The sequence below is a fragment of the Rhinoderma darwinii genome, chromosome 5 (assembly GCF_050947455.1).
Source record: "Rhinoderma darwinii isolate aRhiDar2 chromosome 5, aRhiDar2.hap1, whole genome shotgun sequence".
Lineage (NCBI taxonomy): Eukaryota > Metazoa > Chordata > Amphibia > Anura > Rhinodermatidae > Rhinoderma > Rhinoderma darwinii.
This window is the reverse complement of record NC_134691.1, coordinates 145,253,670-145,279,267: the sequence shown is the minus strand read 5'-3', so window position 1 is coordinate 145,279,267 and position 25,598 is coordinate 145,253,670. Positions and strand designations below refer to the sequence as shown.

The window sequence follows — 25,598 nt, the reverse complement described above, 5'->3', positions numbered from 1 at the left end:
CATTGCAGTCAGTCGTGCAGATTATGTCCCCCTGCGTTAAGACATTGCAGTCAGTTGTGCAGATTATGTCCCCCTGCGTTCTGATATTACAGTCAGTTGTGAAGATTATGTCCCCTTGCGTTCGGATATCACAGTCAATTGTGCAGATTATGTCCCCCTGCGTTCAGATATTCCAGTCAATTGTGCAGAATATGTCCCCCTGCGTTCAGATATTCCAGTCAGTTGTAAAGTTTATGTCCCCCTGCGTTCAGACATTCCAGTCAGTTGTGAAGATTATCTCCCCCTGCGTTTGGATATTCCAGTCAATTGTGCAGATTATGTCCCCCTGCGTTCAGACATTCCAGTCAGTTGTGCAAATTGTGTCCCCCTGCGTTGAGAACATTCCAGTCAATTGTGAAGATTATGTCCCCCTGCGTTCATACATTCCAGTCAGTTGTGCAGATTATCTCCCCCTGCGTTTGGATATTCCAGTCAGTCGTGAAGATTATGTCCCCCTGCGTTCAGACATTCCAGTCAGTTGTGAAGATTATGTCCCCCTGCGTTCAGATATTCCAGTCAGTCGTGAAGATTATGTCCCCCTGCGTTCAGACATTCCAGTCAGTCGTGAAGATTATCTCCCCCTGCGTTCAGATATTCCAGTCAGTCGTGAAGATTATCTCCCCCTGCGTTCAGACATTCCAGTCAGTCGTGAAGATTATCTCCCCCTGCGTTTGAATATTCCAGTCAGTTGTGTAGATTCTCCCCCTGCATTCGGAATTCCAGTCAGTTCAGCTTGTTTTTCAGAGGTTTCCAAACACCAGAGGTAAGTAATTGTGTAGCCACTTATTCAGAGAGATGTGCGACTTTTCAAAGAAAGAGACCTTTCTGATGGATAACCGTGATGACGCACTGTTCTTGTAAATATACATTCAAGAATATCCGTCAGAACATTGGCGACGAGCGATCCAACGCAGAGGTTGATGGCAGTTTTCACAGTCCATATTGTTTACAAGAAAATAGTTTCATGAATTCGATGAGATCGGTTTTATTCGTAACAGATATAATAGGCTGGAGTGTCTTCTCAAAGAAATGTCGATCCATTTTAATTTAAGGGAACAAAAAATAGCATTTAATGGGGGAAATTTATCAAGCTGTCAGAGTAAAAATGACAGGCCCCCCCCCCAGCTATTTGCTTGGGGGACACATGGTCGCACGAGCCCCAAAAAATTAGTTTTATTGGTATTTAGGACGGTTACGTGGAAAGCATTTGTGTTTGTGTATTTCTCTCCCCCCCCATACCCTTCTTTTTCTATATGTAGTAGAATGGTACTTACCATACTGACGTCCCTTATGTAAGCAGGAGGTACGAGCGGTTTTCCAGTTGTTTCTATCTCCAGGCAGATGTTTCCTGGTGACCAGCTGATTGGTCAAGGTCAGCTAAACTAATTGCATGAGCAGGTTCCAGAATCTTCTATTTCCAGGCAGTTTTTCTCCTAGGAACAGCTGATTGGACATTTGAATTCCAAAAGGCGGGAAACTGATCTATATATGAGCAAGTTTTCTTCGCGGTCAAGCAGTTCGTCTGGAGCCTGGACCGTCATCCACCCTCCCTCACTTATGTTCTGAATTTCCTTCCTGTCACAATGTTTGTTAGAGGGGTTTTGCCACCCTAATGCTGGGCGGACTTGGTCTTTTATTATAAAAGATGGATTTTTTTTATGGTTTTCTTGATTTTAATTTATGATTATTTATATATCTTAATTATTATTGAATTTATGTTACCCTTAATAAACATTGTGGCCTTTATTATCCAATATTCAGTTGTCTGTGTTATTTATGGGTTTATTATTTTTGTGGAATCTGTGCTACCATGTCCTTTGTTGTCCATAGCAACCAATCAGAGCTCAGCTTTAATTTTACCTGAGCTCATTAATATATGAATGCTGTGGGGTAGATTGATAAATCTCTCCCAATGTCACTGAGGAAGCAAGGGGACATAATCTTCAGTTGTTCAATCAAGGAGGGGGACATAAACGTTACTTGTTCAATCAGGGAGGGGGACATAAACGTTACTTGTTCAATCAGGGAGGGGAACATAAACGTTACTTGTTTAACCCCTTCCCGCACCTTGGCGTACATGCACGTCCAGGTGAGCAGTAACTTCGCGCACCTGGGCGTGCAGTTACGTCCGCGCTTTAACAGTTAACCGCCGCGCGGCGCTACACCGCAGCGGCGGTTAACTGTGCAGGGCGTCAGCCCTGCTCTCCCCGTTGCCGATCAGCGGCCTGTCGCCGCTGAAATCGGCAATTAACCCCTTTGATGCGGTGGTCGATTGCGATCACCACATGAAAGAGGTTTACAGCGGATCGGCAGCCCCCCACATGCATTTGCGGGGGCTGGCGATCCAACCTCCGGGTTGCCATGTACGGAAGCCTCGGAGGATCAGCCTCCGGCCGGTCCTCCGATGCTTCCTGTCAGTGTGACAGTTACGTCACAATGACAGTTGGAGTACATTACACTACGTGTGTAGTGTAATGTACTCTAGCAGCGATCAAAGCTGCAAGTCTAAGTGTCCCCTAGTGGGACAAGTAAAAAAAGTAAAAAAAATATAAAAAATCTTTTTAAAAAGTGTAAAAATAAAAGTTAGAAGTGACATAAACAAAGAATGCTTTTTTTCCTATAATAAGTCTTTTATTATAGGAAAAAAGTTAACACGTTAAAAAAAGTACACATATTTGGTATCGCCGCGTTCGTAACGACCCCAACTATAAAACTGTAACATTATTTTTGCCGCACGGTGAACACAGCGAAAAAAATAAGTGAAATACAGTGCCCGAATCACAATTTTTGGGTTACCAACCCTCCCAAAATCTACAATAAAAAGTGATCAAAAAGTCGCATGTACGCCAAAATGGTACCAATACAAACTACATCCCGTCCCGCAAAAAACAAGCCCTTACACCGCTTTTTTGACTGAAAAATAAAAACGTTATGGCTCTCAGAATATGGTGACACAAAAATTTATTTATTTTATAAATAAGTGATTTTATTGCACAAACGCTGCCAAACATAAAAAAATTATATACATCTGGTATCGCTGTAATCGTATCGGCCCGCAGAATAAAGTATAATGGTCATTTATAGCCCAGGGTGAAGGCCATAAAAAAAAAGAATAAAAACAATTGTCAGAATTGATGGTTTTTGGTCACCTTGCTTGCCAAAAAATGGAATAAAAACGTGATCAAAAAAAATTCTGCTACCCCAAAATGGTACCAATGAAAACTACAGATTGTCCCACAACGAATAAACCCTCACACAGCTCCGGTGGTGAAAAAATAAAAAAGTTCTGGCTCTCAGAATATGGCGATGCAAAATGTGCAGTGTGTCCAAAAGCAGATAAGATCGGGCACCATTTATCAGTGCGACACCGGCCACATATCTGCGGATTATTATTTATTTACTGCATTATTATACCCTGATGTACCCCGCACAGATAACATGTACCCTGATGTACCCCGCACAGATAACATATGCCCCCACATTATAAACTGAAACACCAGTAAAACCCCAAACAGAACAACTACCAAGCTACATCTGCGCCCCAAAAGCCATGGTTCATGACCTTGACCTAGCCCTTAGTACTAATGCGTTTTGGAGTGCATATACTGATTCTCATTTACACATTGCTGATTTGATCTGTATTTTGCATCAGTATTCCAGATTTCAATCCGATCGAGCATCTATAGATTGTGCTGCAAAAAACAGGTCTAATCCATGAAAGCCCATCCTCACAATTTACAGGACCTAAAGGATCTGCTGCTTACGTCTTCAAAACAACTTCAGAGGTCTTACAGAGTCCATGGCTTGATGGGTCAGAGCTGTTTTGGTGGCACAAGGGGGAACTACACAATATTAGGCAGGTGGTTTTAATGTTGTGGTTGATCGGTGTATATACTGATGTCTCAATCACAGTGTGTCATGTCACTTCATAGGTGTCATTTCCATAAATGCTATTTTGCCAAAGGCAGAAAAAAGCCCTATATTTCAGCTACCTAAACTATGAATTTATGGTAAAGACTAAAATATAACCTTTATTAATTATTTAAATAGAACAAAAACCAACACACTAATAAAAGAAGTCAATGTGAGATGGCAAGATAGGATGAGTAGGCTAATTGCCAAAGTATACTGAGTTAGTGCATGGAGACATGAGAGTGTCGATAGCCAGCGACTGCAGTACACTGTGCTAACACTGTCTAAATATTAAGTAAATTCTATCTCACTGCCAGCTAAACGTTGAAGTTAAAATACAAAACAAAAATGAGCCCCAACCCCCACCCCCCCCCCCCGACATGTTTCGCTACATATATAGCACCTTCAGGGGTTTCTGGGGCTAAGGGTCTCGTAGAGTCCATGGCTTGATCGGTCAGAGCTGTTTTGGTGGCACAAGGGGGAACTGCAGGTGGTTTTAATGTTGTGGTTGATCGGTCTATATACTGATGTCTCGATCAGTGTGTCATGTCACTTCATAGGTGTCATTTCCATAAATGCACCCATTAATTGTGAGAAACGCCCCCAGGAAAGAGTTTAGGGAAGGATTAGAACCAGGTGAGATCTCCTAGTTTTTCTCTTCTATGTGTGCTTGAAAGTAGTATGGTACTATATCCACAGAGAGTAAAGGGGTTTTACACAGGACGATTATCGGGCAGACGAGTGTTAATATAACGCTCGTTGCCGATAATTGCCCTGTGTAAACAGGGGAACGATCAGCAGATGAACGAGCAAACGCTGGTCGTATCGTTTTAAAAAGGTAAAAGATTATCGTTGTCGGCAGCACATCTCCCTGTGTAAACAGGGAGATGTGCTGCCTACATGATAATAATCTATGGGGACGAGCGATGGGAATAACGACCGCTCGTCCCCATCCATAGCTCTGTGGGACATGAGCAAGCGAGCGCTGATCAACGATGTCTCGTTGATCGTCGCTCGCTGTACCGGCCGAGTAACGGCCGGCGTAAAAGGGCCCTTAGTCAATTACTATTCATACATCCGAATTGGCTGGTCATTTTAGGAGGTGAACGAACAAAGCAATTACTTAAAAGACAAGCCAACTAAAATATGGAGTAGCTTGACAAGCTGAAGCCTGAGACCTTCAAAACGCCAATCTAGCTAACATTACTTATGGTTTCTTGGACATGTGCGTACTTTGAAGCTCCAGTGAGTTCACTCCTTGATCTAGTTTGTGTTTTATAACAGATTGCCTGTTCAGAATGTTACATCCTAGATTATCCTTCTCATATAACACCTTCCTTGATATGAAAGAAATCCATCTTAACTGCTGTGTTGTGCAAGTTGTTCAGCCAGACAGTCATTAAACATTCCCCTGCCGCAGGCTAATTATAAGCAAATGAAAACTCAGATTCCATACTTGGGTTAGTGCCCAAGCTGCACATTCTTGCGTCAAGATATTTAAGACTATTTAAATACTTCTCGAAGAAATGGATTACAGGACGGAACTCTGGATTAACCAGACAGCAAAACTATGAAAATGAAGAAATGGATTCACAAAATGGTTGATGTAGTGCTCCAAGGTGCTTCGTCTATCTATATGGGCCCTTAGGAAGTTATATGGCTCAAGCTACTCAGTGATGTACTAGACAAGATACGTACAAAGAGAACTTTCCTAAAATGAATTTTGTGTATTTCAATCCATCCAATGCAAGTATCTTAGAAATATTTTTAGCTTGTGACAGGCTGGGCCTATGGTAGTTATCAGTATATACTTTGTTCATTGTTGTAAAGTACAGAATGGTATTTATAGCTACATAAAAGGTCACAATGTATCAAACAACCAATATACAATCCTAAGGCGGGATTCACACGACCGGGTCGTTCCAGAGCCCGAGTGTCGGCCGGTAAAATCGGCCATTTTGCCCGGCCGGTTTGCATTAAGTTTTGCATCCGTGCCGGGCCGGGCAGATCCGGACAGTGACATCAGCGGCAACTCCTGAAGGGGAATCCCCATGTGTTAGGGGATTCCGCTTCAGGAGTTTCCCCTGATGTCACTGCCCAGATATGGACAGAGACATCAAGCGCTCTGTCCAGGAGCGGAATCCCCGAAAACTCGGGGATTCCGCTCCTTCAAGGAGCTAAAGTGCGGCTAGGACATAGCAGAGCGGGGAGATACCTCCCCGCTCTGCTATAGTGGCGTCGCTACAGTAGTAGCAGCCGCAGCAGCTGCAGCTGCTAGCGGCACCATCGAAGGTGTCGCGGGGCCAGGGTGCTTTTAAAACAAGCAGGGGAAGGGAGCCAGCGCAGCGCTCCCTTCCACCTGCTGTACACCCCGGCCCTGCCACACAGTGTACAGCGATGCCATTCATCAGAATGGCATCAACTCCTCCTCCTCACATGCACTCTGCGCTGTGAGGAGGAGGAGATAGAGCGCAAGCGCCGGAAAACCCGGCCATCACTCGGGACACATCCCGGTGATGGCCGTGTAATACCCGGCCCCATAGACTTCTATGGGAGCCGGGCGGCCGGGTACCCGGGCGAAGATAGAGCATGTCCTATTTTTTGATGGCGGGTTTTCCCGGCCGTCAAAAAATCGGTCGTGTGAATAGCCCCATTAGGGGTCTATTATTCCTAATGCAGCCGGGTGCCGGCCGATTTATGAACGGCCGGCACCCGGCCGGGAAACCCTGCCGTGTGAATGAGGCCTTAAGCATACTAATAGAGTGAATAAAGTCAACAAAAGCTGGAAAAATGTCCCCAAAATGTGGTGTACTTTTGTACGTCATTTGTATTTCATTAACTATATGCAGCATCAGATATGCCTCACTACAGCAGGTTTCAGTATTCGTAAATATATGGGGAGTACACTATATGGACAAAAGTATTGGGACACATCTCTTAATCATTCAATTCAGGAGTTTCATTCAGTCCCATTGCCACAGGTATATAAAATCAAGCAGCTAGCCATGCAATCTGCCTTTACAAACATTTTTAAAAGAATGGGTCGTTCTAAAGAGCTCAGTGAATTTGTAGTACTGTAATAGGATGCCACCGTTGGAACAAGTCAGTTTGTGAAATCTCTTAACTTCAAGATGATCCACAACATTTTGTTATGTTGAGGCCTTGTGCTAAAATATAAAAAAAAATCAAGTTTTTCCCCATCATTCTGCACTCAATACCCCATAATGACAAAGCGAAAACAAAATTTTTTCATTTTTTGCAAATTGATTAAAAATGAAAAACTCAAAATTCGCATGGACATAAGAAATTTACACATGGACACTTTTAATTTAGCTCTGGGGGCCTCCCATTTGATCATCTTTGAACTGTTTCTACACCTTGATTGGAGCCCACCTGTGGTAAATTCATTTTATTGGACATAATTTGGAAAGACACACCCCTGTCTATATAGGGTCTCACAGTGACAATGCATATCAGAGCAAACAACAAGCCATGAGGAGGAAAGAAGGTAGAGCTCAGAGACAGGATTATGTGGAGGAACAGATCTGGAGAAGAGTACAAAACCATTTCTGCTGCACTCCAAATTATTAAATAGAAAAGTTTGGAACAACCAGGACTCTTCCTAGAGCTTGCCGACCAACCAAACTAAGTAATCGGGGAAGAAGGGCCTTGGTAAGACAGGTGACCAAGAACCCAATGGTCATTCTGGCTGAGCACCAAAGATCCTGTGTGCAGATGGGAGAAACTTCCAGAAGGTCAACCATCACTGGTTCACCTAAGGTTGACCCTAAGCACACAGCCAAGACAACACAGGAGTGACTTAGGGACAACTCTGTGAATGTCCTTGAGTGTCCCAGCCACAGCGCTGACTTGAACCCAATCGAACCTTTCTGGAGAGACCTGAGAATGGCTGTCCACCCACTGGTCCCCATCCAACCTGACAGAGCTTGGGAGGATCTGCAGAGAAGAATGGGAGAAAATACCCAAATCCCGGTGTGCAAAACTTGTGGCATGTGTGTTTCAACTGTACTGAGTAAAGGGTCTGAATACTTATGTCAATGCAATATTTTAGTTTTTCCTTTTTAATAAATTAGTAAAGATTATTAACATTGTGTTTTCACTTTGTCATTATAGGGCATTGAGTGCAGAATCATGGGGAAAAACTAGATTTTTTTTAATTTTAGCACAAGGCCTCAACATAACAAAATGTAAAAATTTTTTATGGGTCTGAAGACTTTCCAAATGCATTGTATATACACACACGTGGATGATTAAAAACATATCCTATTAGACACTGTCGGCTAATCCAAGATGCTTTGCCAACTCCTCTGGGGTCCCTGCACGTAACAACATCTATGACACTGTTTCCTGGCTAATGCTGCTTTTTTTTATGTGGCCCAGCCAATCCTCTTAGGCCACCTACTATGACACACTAATATACATGTAGACTCTAGGGCATGTGGATATCTTCTCGGTACCGGTATGGAGCGTGAGCACAGCTACACCACTGACCGTACAGCTTATTAAATATAACACAGTCGGAATAAAGATTTACCATAAACCGGAAATTACAGACAAAACTATAGAGAAAATGGAAATAAATAGGGATTTGATCTATCTAAAAATATAAAATACTGCAGATCTTTTAACTATAGTTTTTAATTTGCAAATACATTTCTTTGTGCAAAAGCATTTTTAATAAAGGAAGTTATAATAGAAGCTACGTTTTACTACTGGATGTAATCTATAAGTCAGTGTGTACATTAACAAAAGATCTCCCCTGCTTTAGTGTTTTGCTTCCGGACAATATTGATTAACTTATTTCTATAATTTCTCAATCATCTCAAGATTTCTGCTTGCTTTCAATGAATGAAAAAAAAATTTTCTTTACAGCCAAATGCCACTTTCACATGGCAGTATTTTGTTCAGTATTTTGCATCAGTATTTTTTTTAGCCAAAACCAGGAGTGGCACCTGCAAAGAGGAAAAGTATAATGGAAAGATTTGCACTTCTTTTGTGCTTTGGACCCACTCCTGGTTTTGGCTTACAAATACTGATGCAAAATACTGACCACAATACTGTCACATGAAAGAGGTCGAAGGCTGAAAACCCATGCAGACTGAGTCCCGGTAATATATGAGATGTGAATACAATTGTATCCAGTCTATTCAAATCAGTCAATCCTCTGTGAGCTAAAAACATCCACAGACCAAAACTATCACCTGTCCTGATGTGGCTACAATGCAGGGGCGTAGCTAGGGGGGGGGCAGGCGGGGCATGTGCCCCGGGCACAGTTCAGAGGGGGGTGCTAGCGCCACCTCCTCCTGCACTATAATTGTACCTGTGTCGCAAGGACACAGGTACAATTAGAAGCAATGAATGACCGGGCACGTTCCGTGCCCGGCCATTCAGCTCCTTTCCACGAATGAAGCAACTGGTACCTTTTGTACCAGTGAAGCTTCCGTCGATGAAAGGCGCTGACTGACTGACAGGGAAAGTCATCCTGCCCAGCCAATCAGCGCCTTTCATAGACGCTGTGTTCAACCCCCTGGAGACCTGCGCAGAAGAGAGCAGGTCTCCATGGCTGCCGGAAGGCGTGGGAGTGGGAATAAGGTGAGTTTGAATATTTTTGTATTTTTTTTTTCAATTGTAATAGAAGTGTGTGGCTGTATCTACGGGGGGGGGGGGGGCTTTAACTACGGGGGGTGTCTATCTACAGGGGGACTATATCTACAGGGCTGGGCTATATACAGGGGGGCTATATACAGGGGGACTATATCTACAGGGGTGCTATATACTGGAGTGGGCTGTCTATAGAGCACCATATACAGGGGTGGGCTATATCTACAGGGGGCTATATACTATATAGCCCCCTGTAGATATAACCCACCCCTGTATATGGTGCTCCATAGATAGCCCACCCCAGTTGATAGCCCCCCCTGTAGATATAGTCGCCCTGTAGATATAGCCCACCCCTGTAGATATAGCCTCCCCCTGTATATAGCCCACCTCTGTAGATATAGCCCCCCTGTGTATATCCCAGCCCTGTAGATATGGTCCCCCTGTAGATATGGTCCCCCTGTAGATATGGTCCCCCTGTATATAGCCCACCTCTGTAGATATAGCTCCCCTGTGTATAGCCCCCCTGTGTATATCCCAGCCCTGTAGATATGGTCCCCCTGTAGATATGGTCCCCCTGTAGATATGGTCCCCCTGTAGATATGGTCCCCCTGTAGATAGCCCACCCCTGTATATAGTCCCCCTGTAGATATAGTCCCCCTATAGATATATTCCCCCTGTATATAGCCAACCTCTGTAGATATAGCCCCCCTGTGTATAGCCCACCCCTGTAGATATAGCCCCCCTGTGTATATCCCAGCCCTGTAGATATGGTCCCCCTGTAGATATGGTCCCCCTGTAGATATGGTCCCCCTGTAGATAGCCCACCCCTGTATATAGTCCCCCTGTAGATATAGTCCCCCTGTAGATATATTCCCCCTGTATATAGCCCACCTCTGTAGATATAGCCCCCTTGTGTATAGCCCACCCCTGTAGATATAGCCCCCCTGTGTATATCCCAGCCCTGTAGATATGGTCCCCCTGTAGATATGGTCCCCCTGTAGATATGGTCCCCCTGTAGATAGCCCACCCCTGTATATAGTCCCCCTGTAGATATAGTCCCCCTGTATATAGCCCACCTCTGTAGATATAGCCCCCCTGTGTATAGCCCACCCCTGTAGATATGGTCCCCCTGTGTATATCCCAGCCCTGTAGATATGGTCCCCCTATAGATATGGTCCCCCTATAGATATGGTCCCCCTGTAGATAGCCCACCCCTGTATATAGTCCCCCTGTAGATATAGTCCCCCTGTAGATATAGTCCCCCTGTATATAGTATCCCACAAATAGCTCCCCCTATAGTGCTCCACAGAAAGCCCACCCCTGTATATAGCCCCCTTGTACATATAGTCCACCCCTGTATATAGTGCTCCACAGATAGCCCACCCTTGTATATAGTATATACAGGGGTGGGCTATCTGTGGAGCACTATATACAGGGGTGGACTATCTAGTGGAGCACTATATACAGGGGTGGACTATATGTACAAGGGGGGCTATATACAGGGGTGGGCTATCTGTGAAACACTATATACAGGGGTGGACTATATGTGGAGCACTATATACAGGGGTGGGCTATACCTACAGGGGGCTATATACAGGGGTGGGCTATCTGTAGAGCACTATAGGGGGTTATTTGTGGGACACTATATACAAGGGTGGTTTATATGGGGGCACTATCTACAGGGGCTCTATGGCAGGCACTATCTACAGGGGGCTCTATGGCAGGCACTATCTAGAGGGGGCACAGTGTGTGTGTGTGTGTGTGGGACATGGTGTATGGTGCTATTATAATTAGAGGTGCAGTGTATGGTGCTATTATAATTAGAGGTGCAGTGTATAGCGCTATTATATTTAGGGGCGCAGTGTGCGGTATAATGATAACTTTATCTTTATTTATAGGTGCAGAAATGTTGGAAAAGTGAGAAGCTGAAGACATCTGAGCGGCAAACTGCAGAAATGGGCTGTGACCGGGAGAATTCATCATAGAGGTCTGGACCGGATGGAGAGAAAGAACTAGATAGGATTTATTTTTTGTGAAACGGCATCTCCCAGCATATCCTTACCATTGTTCGGGCCATGCTGGGAGCTGTAGTTTTACGCCGTACACATCTATACGGCAGGGGTTGCACTAAATTGAGTTGTATTTGTGCTGGTGTTGTATATATGTAGTGAGCTTGGTTCTGGTGTTGTGTATAGAACCATATTGCTTGTGAAATGTACAAATATTTTTATGCTCGCGTTACATAAAAAGAAATGACACGTCGATTGATAGAGAAAACAAACACGGCGAAGGGGAAGGAGATGTCGGGAAAGAGGTGGGGGGGGGGGGGCGCCAAACTGAATCTTTGCCCCGTGTGCTGGAGAACCTAGCTACGTCTCTGTACAATGTATCAATGTAGGTCAAGTAAATCACTATCATTGAACAATCAATTACACCCCTTCCTCATAATCACGACTATTGCCTACCAGCAAACATTACTTAAAATATAACTTTGGATTAATCAAATTGAAAACGATCTATAACAATATTGATCCAAAGCCACAAACAATACCAACCACAGATAATTTCAAGGGTGCTGGCTGGGTGTCATTCCCATATGCACCCTGCTAAAATACTGGGTATATGTAAGGGTAAGGTAACTTATCGTTCAATATTAAACATACAAGGTGCCAATTACCCTGATATCACTCTGTATCTAACTGTATACAGCAGAGTATTCGCCCGGAAAATTGCTGCCCCGCACCGGAAAAGGTAAAGCGAATCAGCCTAAAGTTCAGGTTGTTTAGCTCTGGAGATGAGCAACTCTGTGAAAATGGGGATCCCCAGTTTTCACCAATGGGTTAATTGCCTCTTACTGTGCTGCAGTTCTACCATTTAAGACATTGGCTTTTATGCTGTAAATATGGCTCGAAAATTCTGTAATAGGTAATGTGGCCTGTTTGGCAATTTATTGGGTGAAACTACTGTCAGCTGCTACTTGATGGCCCTTGAAAGATTCCTCTAAAGACAGATATGTATAAAAATTCCACACTCTTCAAAATATCATGCAAATTCTTTTATGTACAAAAACATTAGAAAATTCACACATAGGGGAACGTTTTCATCAGAACATCGGATTGTCTAATTGTCACACCAGGAAATAATTTTATAACCGCGCTGAGCAGTATGAACGTATTTATCGTAACCATTATATGCTCTAAAGACAGAAATCTGGCAAGCAACAAGTGCTCCACATTTTTTCCTCTTCTTTACCATATCTCAATTCTGACAGTCACTAACAAAGAAATAGTGTCAATCCATGTCCTAACTGATCACACCCTTATTGAATAATCACTAGAAAATATACAGAGAAGAACACAATGGATCAAAATAGTTTCACAAGTGTGTTACGTGCTCTACTCCTGCCAAATAAGTCAAACAACAATACATGTATTATTCATTCTTGTTGTTGGACTGGGGGTTACTACATTATTGCTTGAAGGTTTTGGAAAATGTCCCAAAAAATAAAAAAATTAGTTAAGCAAACTTTATACAATATGTTACCATAAAAATAAACAAACCTGCGCCAAGACTTATAGTAACTTAGGGCAGATACATTTGATGATGACGGCTGCTGCACAATGTCAACCTAAACTAATATAGCTACATTAGTGATTGTACACACACATGTCGTGAAACAAGAAAGGAGTAGAATTAGTAGTAAACCACAAACTATATGCATCTACTACAGAAGAACGAAAAGAAGGAACATAATTAGTCATAATAATTTTTGTGTTCTATTCAGGTGAAGTTCACTGGTTCTCCAGCAGAGGGAGTTCCTTTCTAACCATGCTACAAGTGAAACTTTCCTGTTCATAGTAAATGTTCCTCATAGTGTATGGATGGGGTGAGAAGTGACCAATTACATTATTCTGATCTCTGCTTTAATAACCATTGTGTAAAAAACATATTACACATTTTCAACCCATGTTCATTTGACTACTTCACAATTTCCTTTTAATACCAAACTTGTGTACGTCTCCTACACACCAATGTCTACTTTGCTGTGCAGTAGGTGAGGCAGAACAAATGTATAAATGTTCACAGCAGCGGAAGATGAGTGTGCGGACCCTGTGGGAAGCTGTGACCTATTTCCTCATAAGAACAGGGGCTATTAAGAGTAGTCTTAAGGTACACACATATCAGACAAGTTTGCCAAGCTCAGTTTTTGTTTTATTGGCTGGACAGTTTAACTAAAGATCATGGACAGTCAACATCTTTCTTACCAAAATAAAAAAACAAAAAATCATAAAGATACTGTGTTACATGTGTCTAACATTATTTTGAACACATTAACAACAGGATACCAAATGTTGTTACACTGAGGGTATGGTCCCATACAGGGATGGGATTAAAAATTTTAAGAACAGGTTCCCTGTTTTGCGGACAAAGACATACGCGTCGGGGGGGGGGGGGGCGCAGTGTTTTGTGGTCTATCGCGCCATGGAAAATGATTCTAATAATAAAATAAAACAATTACGATATTCAAAATATGGCCTATATTAAAGTGGACTCTAAATAAAAAAATTCCCTGTTCAGAATGTTTTAGTGTGGATTTCCACACTATGTAGGTAATTACATAAGCGTACCTACCTACCTACCTACCTACCTACCTACCTACCGACGCTCATTATATTAAACTAACCCATTATGTATAGACCTATATGCACATATTCAATATCCTAAGCATGCTCAGCCTATTTAGTTAGGCTGTGGACTGTGAGAAGGGTGGAGGACAGTGCGGCATGCGCAGTAAGCTGCGACAATTCTTCCTGCTAATGCACAGATACAGTGCCAGGAGCAAGCTCAGTACATATACACAACACCATAACCAAGCTCATACATATATACAGCACCAGAACAAAGCTCAGTACATATATACAGCACCAGAAAAAAGCCAAGTACATAAATACAACACCAGAATCAAGCTCAGTATATATATATATAGCACCAGATACCAAGCTCAGTACATATATACAGCTCCAGAACAAAGCTCAGTACATAAATACATCACTAGAACAAAGCTCAGTACATATATACAGCACCAGAAAAAAGCTCAGTACATATATACAGCACCAGAACAAAGCTCATATACATATATACAGCGTCAGAACCAAGCTCAGTACATATATATTCACTAGAACCAAACTCATTATATAAATACAGCACCAAAATCAAGCTCAGTACTGTATTTATGTAATGAGCTTGGTTTTGGTATTGTATTTATGTACTGAGTTTGGTTCTGGTACTGTATATATGTACTGTGCTTTGTTCTGGTGTTGTATTTATGTACTGAGCTTGATTCTGGTGAAGTATATATGTACTGAGCTTGGTTCTGTGTTGTATATATGTACTGAGCTTGGTTCTGTGTTGTATATATGTACTGAGCTTGGTTCTTGTGTTGTATATATGTACTGAGCTTGGTTCTGGTGTTGTATATATGTACTGAGCTTGGTTCTGGTGCTGTATTTATGTACTGAGCTTGGTTCTGATGCTGAATATATGCATGAGCTTTGTTCTGGTGTTGTATATATGTACTGAGCTTGGTTATGGTGCTGTATTTTTGTACTGAGCTTGGTTCTGATGTTATATATATGTACTGAGCTTGGTTCTGATGCTGTATATATGTACTGAGCTTGGTTATGGTGCTGTATTTTTGTACTGAGCTTGGTTCTGGTGTTATATATATGTACTGAGCTTGGTTCTGATGCTGTATATATGTACTGAGCTTTGTTCTAATGCTGTATTTATGTACTGAGCTTGGTTCTGATGCTGTATATATGTACTGAGCTTTGTTCTTGTGTTGTATACATGTATGAGCTTGGTTCTGATGCTGTATATATGTATGAGATTGGTTCTTGTGTTGTATATATATACTGATCTTGGTTCTGGAGTTGTATATATGTTCTGAGCTTCTCTTTGGTGCTGTATATATGTATTGAGCTTGGTTGTTATGATGTATATAACCCCAGAAGCTTAATACATATATACAGTACCAGAACCAAGTTCAGTACATAAATACAACACAAGCACAAATGCAGCTCAGTACAGAGATCATTTGCAAATTCAGTTTAACCCCTGCCATATACGTTTGTATGGCATAAAACTACAGCTCCCAGTATAGTCAGAACGATGGTAAGGATATGATGGTAGTTGTTGTTTCACAAAAGAAGAACGATACACCCATCATCGTGTGCTGAATATAATAGTGCTACACACTGTGCTGAATATAATATTACTATTCACTGCGCTCCTGAATATAATGGTACCATACACTGTGTCCATGAATAAAATTGTGTCAAACACTGTAAAGTAATGCACCACACACAGTGCCTCTTGTAGATAGTGCACTTCATAGAGCCCCCTGTAGATTAGGGCCTTTTACACCTGCCGATATTCGGCCGGTGAAACGAGCGCCGATCAACGATACATCGTTGATCGGTGCACATTTGTATCTGTCACACAGAGCTATGGATGGGGACGAGAGGTTGTTACTCCGATCACTTGTCCCCATACATTATTATTATGTCAACAGCACGTCTCCCTATTTACAAAGGGAGATGTGCTGCTGACAGCGATAATGTTTTACTTTTTTTAAAACGATACGATCAGCAGATGATCGAGCGTTTGCTTGTTCATCTGCTGATCGCTGACCATTTTACACAGGCCAATTATCGGCAATGAGCGTTCTATGAATGCTGGTCTGCACGATTGTCGCCCAGTGTAAAACAACCTATAGTGCCTCTCATAGAGCCCCTGTAGATAGTGCTCCCCATAGAGCCCCCTGTAGAGAGTGCCTCTCATAGAGCCGTCTGTAGATAGTGCATTTCCTATAGATAGGACCCCCTGTGGCGTTATTATTATTGTTCCCTATAGATAGTGCCCCCTGTGACGTCCCCTGTAGATAGTGCCCTCTGTGGCGTCCCCTGTAGATTGTACCCCCTGAGGCATGCCCTGTAGATAGGGGCCCCTATATAGTGCCCTGTAGTGAGTGCACTCTATATAATCCTCCCCTGTAGTTAGTGCCCCCTATATAGTCCTCCCCTGTAGTTAGTGCCCCTATATAGTCCTCCCCTGTAGCTAGTGCCCCTATATAGTCCTCCCCTGTAGTTAGTGCCCCCTATATAGTCCTCCCCTATAGTTAGTGCCCCCTATATAGTCCTCCCCTGTAGTTAGTGCCCCCTATATAGTCCTCCCCTGTAGTTAGTGCCCCCTATATAGTCCTCCCCTGTAGTTAGTGCGCCCTTTATAGTCCTCCCCTTTAGTTATTGTCCCTTACATAGTCCTCCCCTGTAGTTAGTGCCCCCTATATAAACCTCCCCTGTATTTGGTGTCCCCTATATAGTCCTCCCCTGTAGTTATTGTCCCCTACATATTCCTCCCCTGTAGTTAGTGTCCCCTATATAGTCCTCCCCTGTAGTTAGTGCCCCCTATATAGTCCTCCAGAGATGCCAGTCCTCCTCCAGCGGAACGACATAGCGGCACGATGACGTCATCGCGCCGACTGTATCATCACTAAAGTACCGAATGTCGAGGCATCATTTGCCTAGCCAGGGCAGTGCTAGTCAACTCAATTGTATTCGCGTCCTAAGAACACAAATACAATTGAGTGCAGGGGAGCGGTTCCGGTTTCCAGCTTCACCCCAGTTCTGCGAACCGGCTGTCATTTTAGCAACCGGTTCAGGAGAACCGGGGCAAACCGGCCGGATCCCACCCCTGGTCCCATCTAGCGAAGACCGCATGTGGCAGAAAAAATGCCCACATGAGGTGACGAATGGCCGTATAATTTTGTTGGTAATAACCAGCAAAATGGGGGACTTTTTTTCCGCTGCATGTGGGTGTGGTTTTGATCTGGTTTGACATTTATCACCTGTTCATTGAAGCCTACAGTATGTATGGGGTTTGCTCTTAAGTATAAGTGTATGTTCACACATGGCAGATTCATTACAGAAATTTCAGCAACTGAAGAATTCACTCCATACATCTGAAGCATGTGCAAAGATTTCTGCAAGTTCCAGTCAGATGAATGGGACAGTCGCAGAAATTTCTGCAACAAATCTGCCACGTGTGAACATACCCTAACGATTAGTCCAAATGAGTGCAGACACTTTTTATGGGCTGGGAATGAAAATTGCAGCATAAATTATTGGGTGGGAAAAAGATAGATGACAGATTGTGATGGTAAATGGTTGACTACTGCAACCTTCAAAGATAACAGACTGTTAAATCTATGAGTGGCCTGCAGTTTCAGCTTCTTTTGCATAGGCGTAGGTTATGAATGAAAGTTTATGGAACTAAAGCTACACAGTAAAAATGGCCATATAACTTATTTTAAAAGGGCAATTGTTTAGATAGATTTCGCGAAACTGCAATTTTCCCGAAAATCATGCAACACATATTTAACTCAATGTGTGAACATAACCTATATTGCAAAAAGTATGTGGACACCTCCCGAAATGATTGAGTTGAGATGTTTCAGTCAAACTTATTGCAAACTGGTGCATAAAATTAAGCACACATCTACTCCACAGGTATTGAACTGTAATTTGCAGTAAAGAATCCGCACCGCAAATTCACAAAATTTTCACTTGACTTAAATCCATGATGCTAGTGTGAACAAAGCCTTAGTGCATTCGAGAAATAAACAAAAGCACATTAGACGTTAAAATAAATTAAAAGCAAGGGCAGGAAAACAAATATGAAAATAAAGATTAATTAAATAATTTACATTATTGCCCGAAAGCTCAAATTCTGAAAAAAATTTAATAAATAATAATTTATACATATAAATGTAACCCAGTCAACTTACAGCATTCAATGTGGCAGGTTCGTAGACGTTTTCTCTAGGCTTTCGTTCCCACTAACAGTAATGGTTAAGTCTCTCCCAGCAGTTTCCAGCACCCTCTTTATTCACATAAATAAATACCTAAACAAAGAAAACAAAGAAGAAGATAACTCCATTTAATTGCTTAACATATTACTAACAGCTTTCAACTGACTGCTGGACCAAATGCATTTTAATGAGATTTTTTAATATGGGACCTTATGTGCAGTTCACAGCCATATGAATTCCATCAGTGAAAGCTGGGGATAATACACAGAATGCGTCCTCTTGTACATCACCTTCTATTCTAACCCAGCACATTATGTACCCAACAGAATGCAACATACGCTTTTCATTACAGATCTGTCAGAGCTTATTTGTCATCAAATATACAGGATTAAAACAGAATTTTTATTAAAGGTATCTCAAATAATTGTTAATCACTATTTATTTTATTCCACATTAACTTACCCTGCGGAGTCATAGAACCGCAGACATTACCGCTTTATTTAGTCCTTGTCCAATGACTTAGGTGGGAAAGATGTCAGGTAAAATAGCATCACAAATATTTCACCTGAGTTTACCTTCGCATTTCTATATAAAGTAAGAATCTATCTAAAACGTTTTCCGCAAGCCAAAAGTATCGTTAAAAATATCTTTGTACTCACAAAATTATCAACTGTATATCTAAATATAACCAACTTAATTTTTACCAATTCTGGCTTTTTTGGTGCTCCACACATCTCTTTCAATGATTACCTTATTACAGCCCTCTTACATCCACTTATACCCCTCGTTATCCGATTAGTATACTAAAAATATAGTTAAAGAGGCTCTGTCACCAGATTTTGCAACCCCTATCTCCTATTGCAGCAGATCGGCGCTGCAATGTAGATAAGAGTAACGTTTTGTTTTTTTAAAAACGAGCATTTTTGGCCAAGTTATGACCATTTTTATATTTATGTAAATGAGGCTTTCTAAAGTACAACTGCGCGTGTTTAAAGTTAAAGTACAACTGGGCGTGTATTGTGTATGTACATCTGGGCGTGTATTGTGTTCGTTACATCTGGGCGCTTTTACTTCTTTTACTAGCTGGGCGTTGTGAATAGAAGTATCATCCACTTCTCTTCACAACGCCCAGCTTCTGGCAGTGCAGACACAGCGTGTTCTCGAGAGATCACGCTGTGATGTCACTCACTTCCTGCCCCAGGTCCTGCATCGTGTCGGATGAGCGAGGACACATCGGCACCAGAGGCTACAGTTGATTCTGCAGCAGCATCGGCGTTTGCAGGTAAGTAGCTACATCGACTTACCTGCAAACGCCGATGCTGCTGCAGAATCAACTGTAGCCTCTGGTGCCGATGTGTCCTCGCTCGTCCGACACGATGCAGGACCTGGGGCAGGAAGTGAGTGACGTCACAGCGTGATCTCTCGAGAACACGCTGTGTGTCTGCACTGCCAGAAGCTGGGCGTTGTGAAGAGAAGTGGATGATACTTCTATTCACAACGCCCAGCTAGTAAAAGAAGTAAAAACGCCCAGATGTACACACACAATACACTCCCAGTTGTACTTTAACTTTAAACACGCCCAGTTGTACTTTAGAAAGCCTCATTTACATAAATATAAAAATGGTCATAACTTGGCCAAAAATGCTCGTTTTTAAAAAAACAAAAACGTTACTCTTATCTACATTGCTGCGCCGATCAGCTGCAATAGCAGATAGGGGTTGCAAAATCTGGTGACAGAGCCTCTTTAAATAGATGCATCTGAAAAAAATTAAAATATCATTAAAACCGTATCCCCTTACTGTGTTAATAAAAAACTCGCAGTTATGCGAACTCAGCATTCACAGACCCACTTTGTTGTAGATTCTTAAAATCCTACATCCCATTCAAATCCAGCTTTTAGTCATGACCGAAAACATCAAATCCTTTCTTACAACCTCTTCCCAATGTATCAAGTCATGCTAACGCCAAATGCTCAGTGTATTTTAGTTCTCTGAATATTGTGCTCTGTGTACTCACCTTTTTGTTTTTGCCTATATATTATAGGATTTTCCTTTTTTTTTTGGTTTAGGTTTTTTTTTGTGTTATTTATTCCGATTTACTAGCACATTTGATGGGACAGCATTTAGGAATAATTAGAATTTTGTGGATATCTATTATATATTATTGCCAGGCAGTGGCGTAACTAGAAAAGACTGGGCCCCATAGCAAACCTTTGACTGGGGCTCCCCCTCCCCTGGGTATCACACATCCCCCCCTTGTAGATAGTGACTCCCTATAGATTCCACCACACAGCGCCCCCCCTATAGATAGCACCATACAGCCCTCCCCCTTGTAGATAACGCCATACAGCCCTCCCCCTGTAGATAATGCCATACAGCCCTCCCCCTGTAGATAATACCATACAGCCCTCCCCCTGTAGATAACACCATACAGCCCTGCCCCTGTAGATAACGCCATACAGCCCTCCCCCTCTAGATAACGCCATACAGCCCCCCTGTAGATAACTCCATACAGCCCCCCCTGTAGATAACTCCATACAGCCCCCCCTGTAGATAACAACATAACACCATACAGCCCCCCCCTGTAGATAACGCCATCCAACCCCCAAACCCCCCCCCAAAAAAAACGGCCTATAGTTTGTCCCACAAAAGAGATGTATCCCCTATCCACAGGATAGCGGATACATGTGTGATCTCTGGCAGCGATAAGGAGAACGGGGGACCGAAAGTCCCCCGTAATTCTCCATGAGAAACCTCGGACTTCCGGGGTCTGCGCAGTTCAATAAAAATGAAAGCGCGACCGGTGCACAATTAATTTCTATGGAGCTGCCGACAGACCCCCGGAAGTCCGAGATTTGTCATTCAGACTTTCGGTCCCCCATTCTCCTTATCGCTGGGCGTCCCAGTGATCCCACATGTATCCCCTATCCTGTGGATAGGGGATGCATGTCTTTTATAGGAACAACCCCTTCAGTGGCGTCGCGCTGTAGCAGCCATAGCGGCTGCTAGCGGAGCCTTTGGCCATGGGGGGGGCGTGCCGGCGGGCGGGACGGGCCCCCTCATGCTGCGTGCCCCGTAGCAGCCGCTGTTGCCAGGTCATTCTCCACCTTATGTTAGACAAGTACTACAGTGGAATCACAGTATCTTAATGATCCCTATGAGTGTGGTTGTGTCTTTTTAGGGTATGAGGCAGATTTTGAAAAGCAAGCTTTTTCTGCCGCTTTTTTGACACATTTTATGAGGTTTTTTTGCAAAAATCGCGGCAAAAAACACTTCAAACGAATGGTGCATTTCTTTCTGCCTCTCATTGATTTCAATGGAGGTTTAGAGGCGTAAGCTGCTAATTAATTTGTTGCGGATAATTGACAGAATAATATAGTAGCAAAAGAGTGGATGAGATTTGAGCAAATCTCATTCATACACTGCGTATATGATAAGCGGAAAAAACGCTCAGAAATTGACCTGTGGTGCATTATTTTAATCCACAGCATGTCAATTGTATTTGCGTAATGGCTGCTCTTTTGTAGAGGGTTTTCCCCATTGAATTCAATGGGAAGGTAAGGCCTGCAACATTCCTACTGCAACTCAGGAAAGAAAAAAATCTTATACTTACAGTATTCTGTTCTCCTTCGTCCAGGCAAGTCTCCTGGAATGACGTTTCATCCCATGTTATCACTGCAGCGGTCGCATGGGATTAAACATCATCCCAGGGCTGCAGAATGTCAAGACGTCGAAAGCGACGCGTCGCCATGGTAAGTATCCCTTGTTTTTTTTCATTGCAGGATTTCTACAGTGGACATTCCGGGCGAAAAATGGCACAACATTTTGGTGGCTGGAATTCCCTGAGGGCAGCAGAACATACTGTATACGCCGTGTAACTTTATGCAGCGTATCCGCCCAGTGTGAACTTACCCTTACAGTTTAATTGTGGCAGCACTCGCATCACGCTGTGAGAAATAATTATGGATTACATGAATTGCCACTAACCACGCCCTCCCACCTCTGATTGACAGTTTTCTTCCTATGCACAGTAATAGGGAGAAAACTGTCAATCATAACACATCTAGCACCCCAATACCTATTCACTGTGCCCGCCCACTGCAAATGATTTGTCATATATTGAACGCCGTACATACAGAATATAAGACTCTCATATATCCCCTTGGAAGAAGCGACGGTGAAACGCATGTTGGGTGGTTTGCGAACAGTAACATGGTTTGTATACTTTACCCCATGCTGTGCTACATCTAGAAAAGCTTTTCTATTTATATCAGTTTATATATTTTGTAGGTGAATATTATTTCTTTTGACTGTTTTGATATTATGATGTGATGTAGATACTGTCTTATCCTTGTAAACACATTTGCACTTTGACTTTATATGTAACTTGGTACAGTCAGCTCACTGTCTGCCCTATGGTTTGTTAAGCTGTTAAATGTTTTTCATGATGAAATAATAAAATGATTGTTCTTTTGTTAAGCCTTGCCTATCCACCACGTTTTTTGTAGGATTATACCCATAGTAAAAATATAAAACCTATGAGTCTGCCATTGCTACTTCATGCCAACACACCCAAAATAGTGTGGAATTCCCCTACGTGACCCTCTGCCCGTTTTCCCCTGTAAAGTCATAGTTTTGTTATGATGGTGGATATGGGGAGCTAAGCACAGGTTTACATTGCCTATAGCAAGAATGGTTAGGGCTTGCCTGAGGAGGGTACCCAATTCTAAACATGAATATTATTTGACCTTGCTTATTTATAATACAAATTGATTGCTCTGATGCCAATTTCCACATTTGTAAAATTCTAATTAGTGAATTTGGAGAGATTCACATTAAAAAAAGCAAAGCAGGATGGAGCATCCATATGTCTTAATATAGTTAGCAACATGTTCTCAAAAGGAAACACTCTGTTTCTACTATAACAATCTATATTTTTTTGTAAATCTCACCCCATTTATATAAAGTGCATATGTTCTTTGAATAAATTAACTCCAGAACTCATTCAAAATTAAATTTGATTTCACATGGCATTTAGTGGCGTACTGACCATGAAGATATGCCATACAGCAGCTATAGGACCTTAGGAATGAGGGGTCCCTATCCTGTTTGGTCCCATCCATACTGCCTTTAGATGGCGAGATACTATGTAGGAAACCCTTCTCCAGAGGTACGGGATTGTTAGAAAACAATGGGTGGGGAATGGGCTCAAGGGTGAAGGAAAGAGGTATAACAAACACCGTAACCTTCTGTCCCAGAGGTCCCAGTTTGATCTTTTGCTATGGGACTGTCTCTCTTCTATGTACGTTACTGCTTTCAGTCATTTGATTTTATGTTGTGTTTTTTTGTGTTTTTTTTTTTTTTTAAATAACACTAGCTGTACATATGAGATAAAAAGTTGTCCCTAACCGGCGATTTTGGTGGGGTTGGTCAACAATTCATTGGATATGGGGAAGATTGTTGAAATTCAACAGCCAAATCCTTTGGTAGGGACAGAAGTCCCCATTCTTTATGGTGGAATTAGGGAAATAGCTGTCAGTCGAATAAGCATGAGGAAAGCACAATTAGTCGTTAGAATAAATGGAGTTATTTTTTTCCCAAGGCAAAATTTCACTTTGGGGGCTGTTTAGTGGGTACAAGTGTTTTCTAATATTGTGAGTCTGGTTTGGGCTTTGCCCATTAAAACATTAAATGGTGTAACGGATTAAACATATAACTAAAATGTAATGGAGAAGCTACATGCTTTAGATAATCTGAATTTTTTTTGTGTGTTTCACAATTTTGTTGATAACTTTTAAAAATTTATCTCATCACAAAAATGTTGGCTTATAATAAGTATTTAACATCTAAATGTTTTTAAAATCTGTGATGAATGAGAAAAACCATGTATGAGAAACTCATAGGTAAAGGCATTGCACACAGTTTTTAATGGTCACTTAGAGGATTACCAACAAATGATTTATTATGTCATGTCAATTAGAAAACATAAATGTCATATCAGTGGCGGTCCAGCTATGATATCACATCAATAAAGGGGCTCTGATCCACTTTGTTTGCTGGGAGATTACTGCGCATGCATAATAACATTACATATGTTCCACAAATTGCTGGTTTGAGGTATACTATTTTGCGCATTTACTATTTTACAGCACAGTGACATATTATTATAATATGGTAATGATATTATGATGTCACGTATGCTTTCAAGCAATTACATTTTTTACCGGTGTATCTATGTATGTTTAGTAATAGGAAAGAGCAGCATCTGCTGTTCTGGTGCTGTCAGCAGAATACAGGCACATTTTACAGCAGGTTGTATTCTGTTAATGAAGAGAGCAGTGGCACTGTCACAATGTGAAGATACAGTGCTTTCGGAAAGTATCCAGACCCTTTTTGCATGGATTCATAACCTTTGCTATGACACTTGAAATTTAGCTCTGGGGGCTTCCCATTTCTATAGATTATCTTTAAAATGTTTCTACATCTTGATTAGAGTCCACCTGTGGCAAATAAATTTAATTGCACATGATTTGGAAAGACACACCTCTGTTTATATAAGGTCTCACATCTGACAATGCACATCAGAGCAAAAACCAAGCTATGAGGAGAAAAAAAACTGCCTGTAGAGCTCGGAGACAGGATAAGGTGGAGGCACAGATCTGGAGAAGGGTACAAAACAATTTCTGCTGTACTGAGAGTTCCCAAGAGCAGAGTGGCCTCCATAATTCTTCAAAGGAAAAGTTTGGAACAACCAGGACTCTTCCTAGAGCTGGCCGCGCCACCAAACTAAGAAATCGGGGGAGAAGGGCCTTGGTAAGAGAGGGGACCAAGAACCCAATGGTCACTCTGGCTGAGTTCCAAAGATCCTGTGCGCAGATAGGAGAAATTTCCAGATGGTCAACCATTACTGCAGCACTCCACCAATCTGGGCTTTATGGCAGAGTGGCCAGAAAGAAGCCTCTCCTCAGTAAAAGATACATGAAAGCCTGCCAGGAGTTTGCAAAAAATAACCTAAAAGACTCCCAGACTGTGGACAGAAACAAGACAGACAGAAACAAGATTCAACTTTTTGGCTTCAATGTCTGGAGGTAACCAGGCTCTGCTCATCACTTGCCCAGTACCATCCTTACAGTCAAGTATGGTGGTGGCAACAT

The 25,598-nt window shown here is 42.2% G+C and overlaps 1 protein-coding gene across 2 annotated transcripts in view; it reads right to left on the bottom strand.

The window, feature by feature from the left end:
• Positions 1 to 25,598, bottom strand: part of ATXN1 (ataxin 1) — a 324,169-nt gene that overhangs the window by 68,831 nt on the left and 229,740 nt on the right. For both annotated transcript variants that reach the window (XM_075826607.1, XM_075826608.1), the window contains exon 4: positions 18,422 to 18,538. The gene's annotated coding sequence lies outside the window, so the exon portion shown is untranslated. The remainder of the gene's footprint in view (positions 1 to 18,421; positions 18,539 to 25,598) is intronic.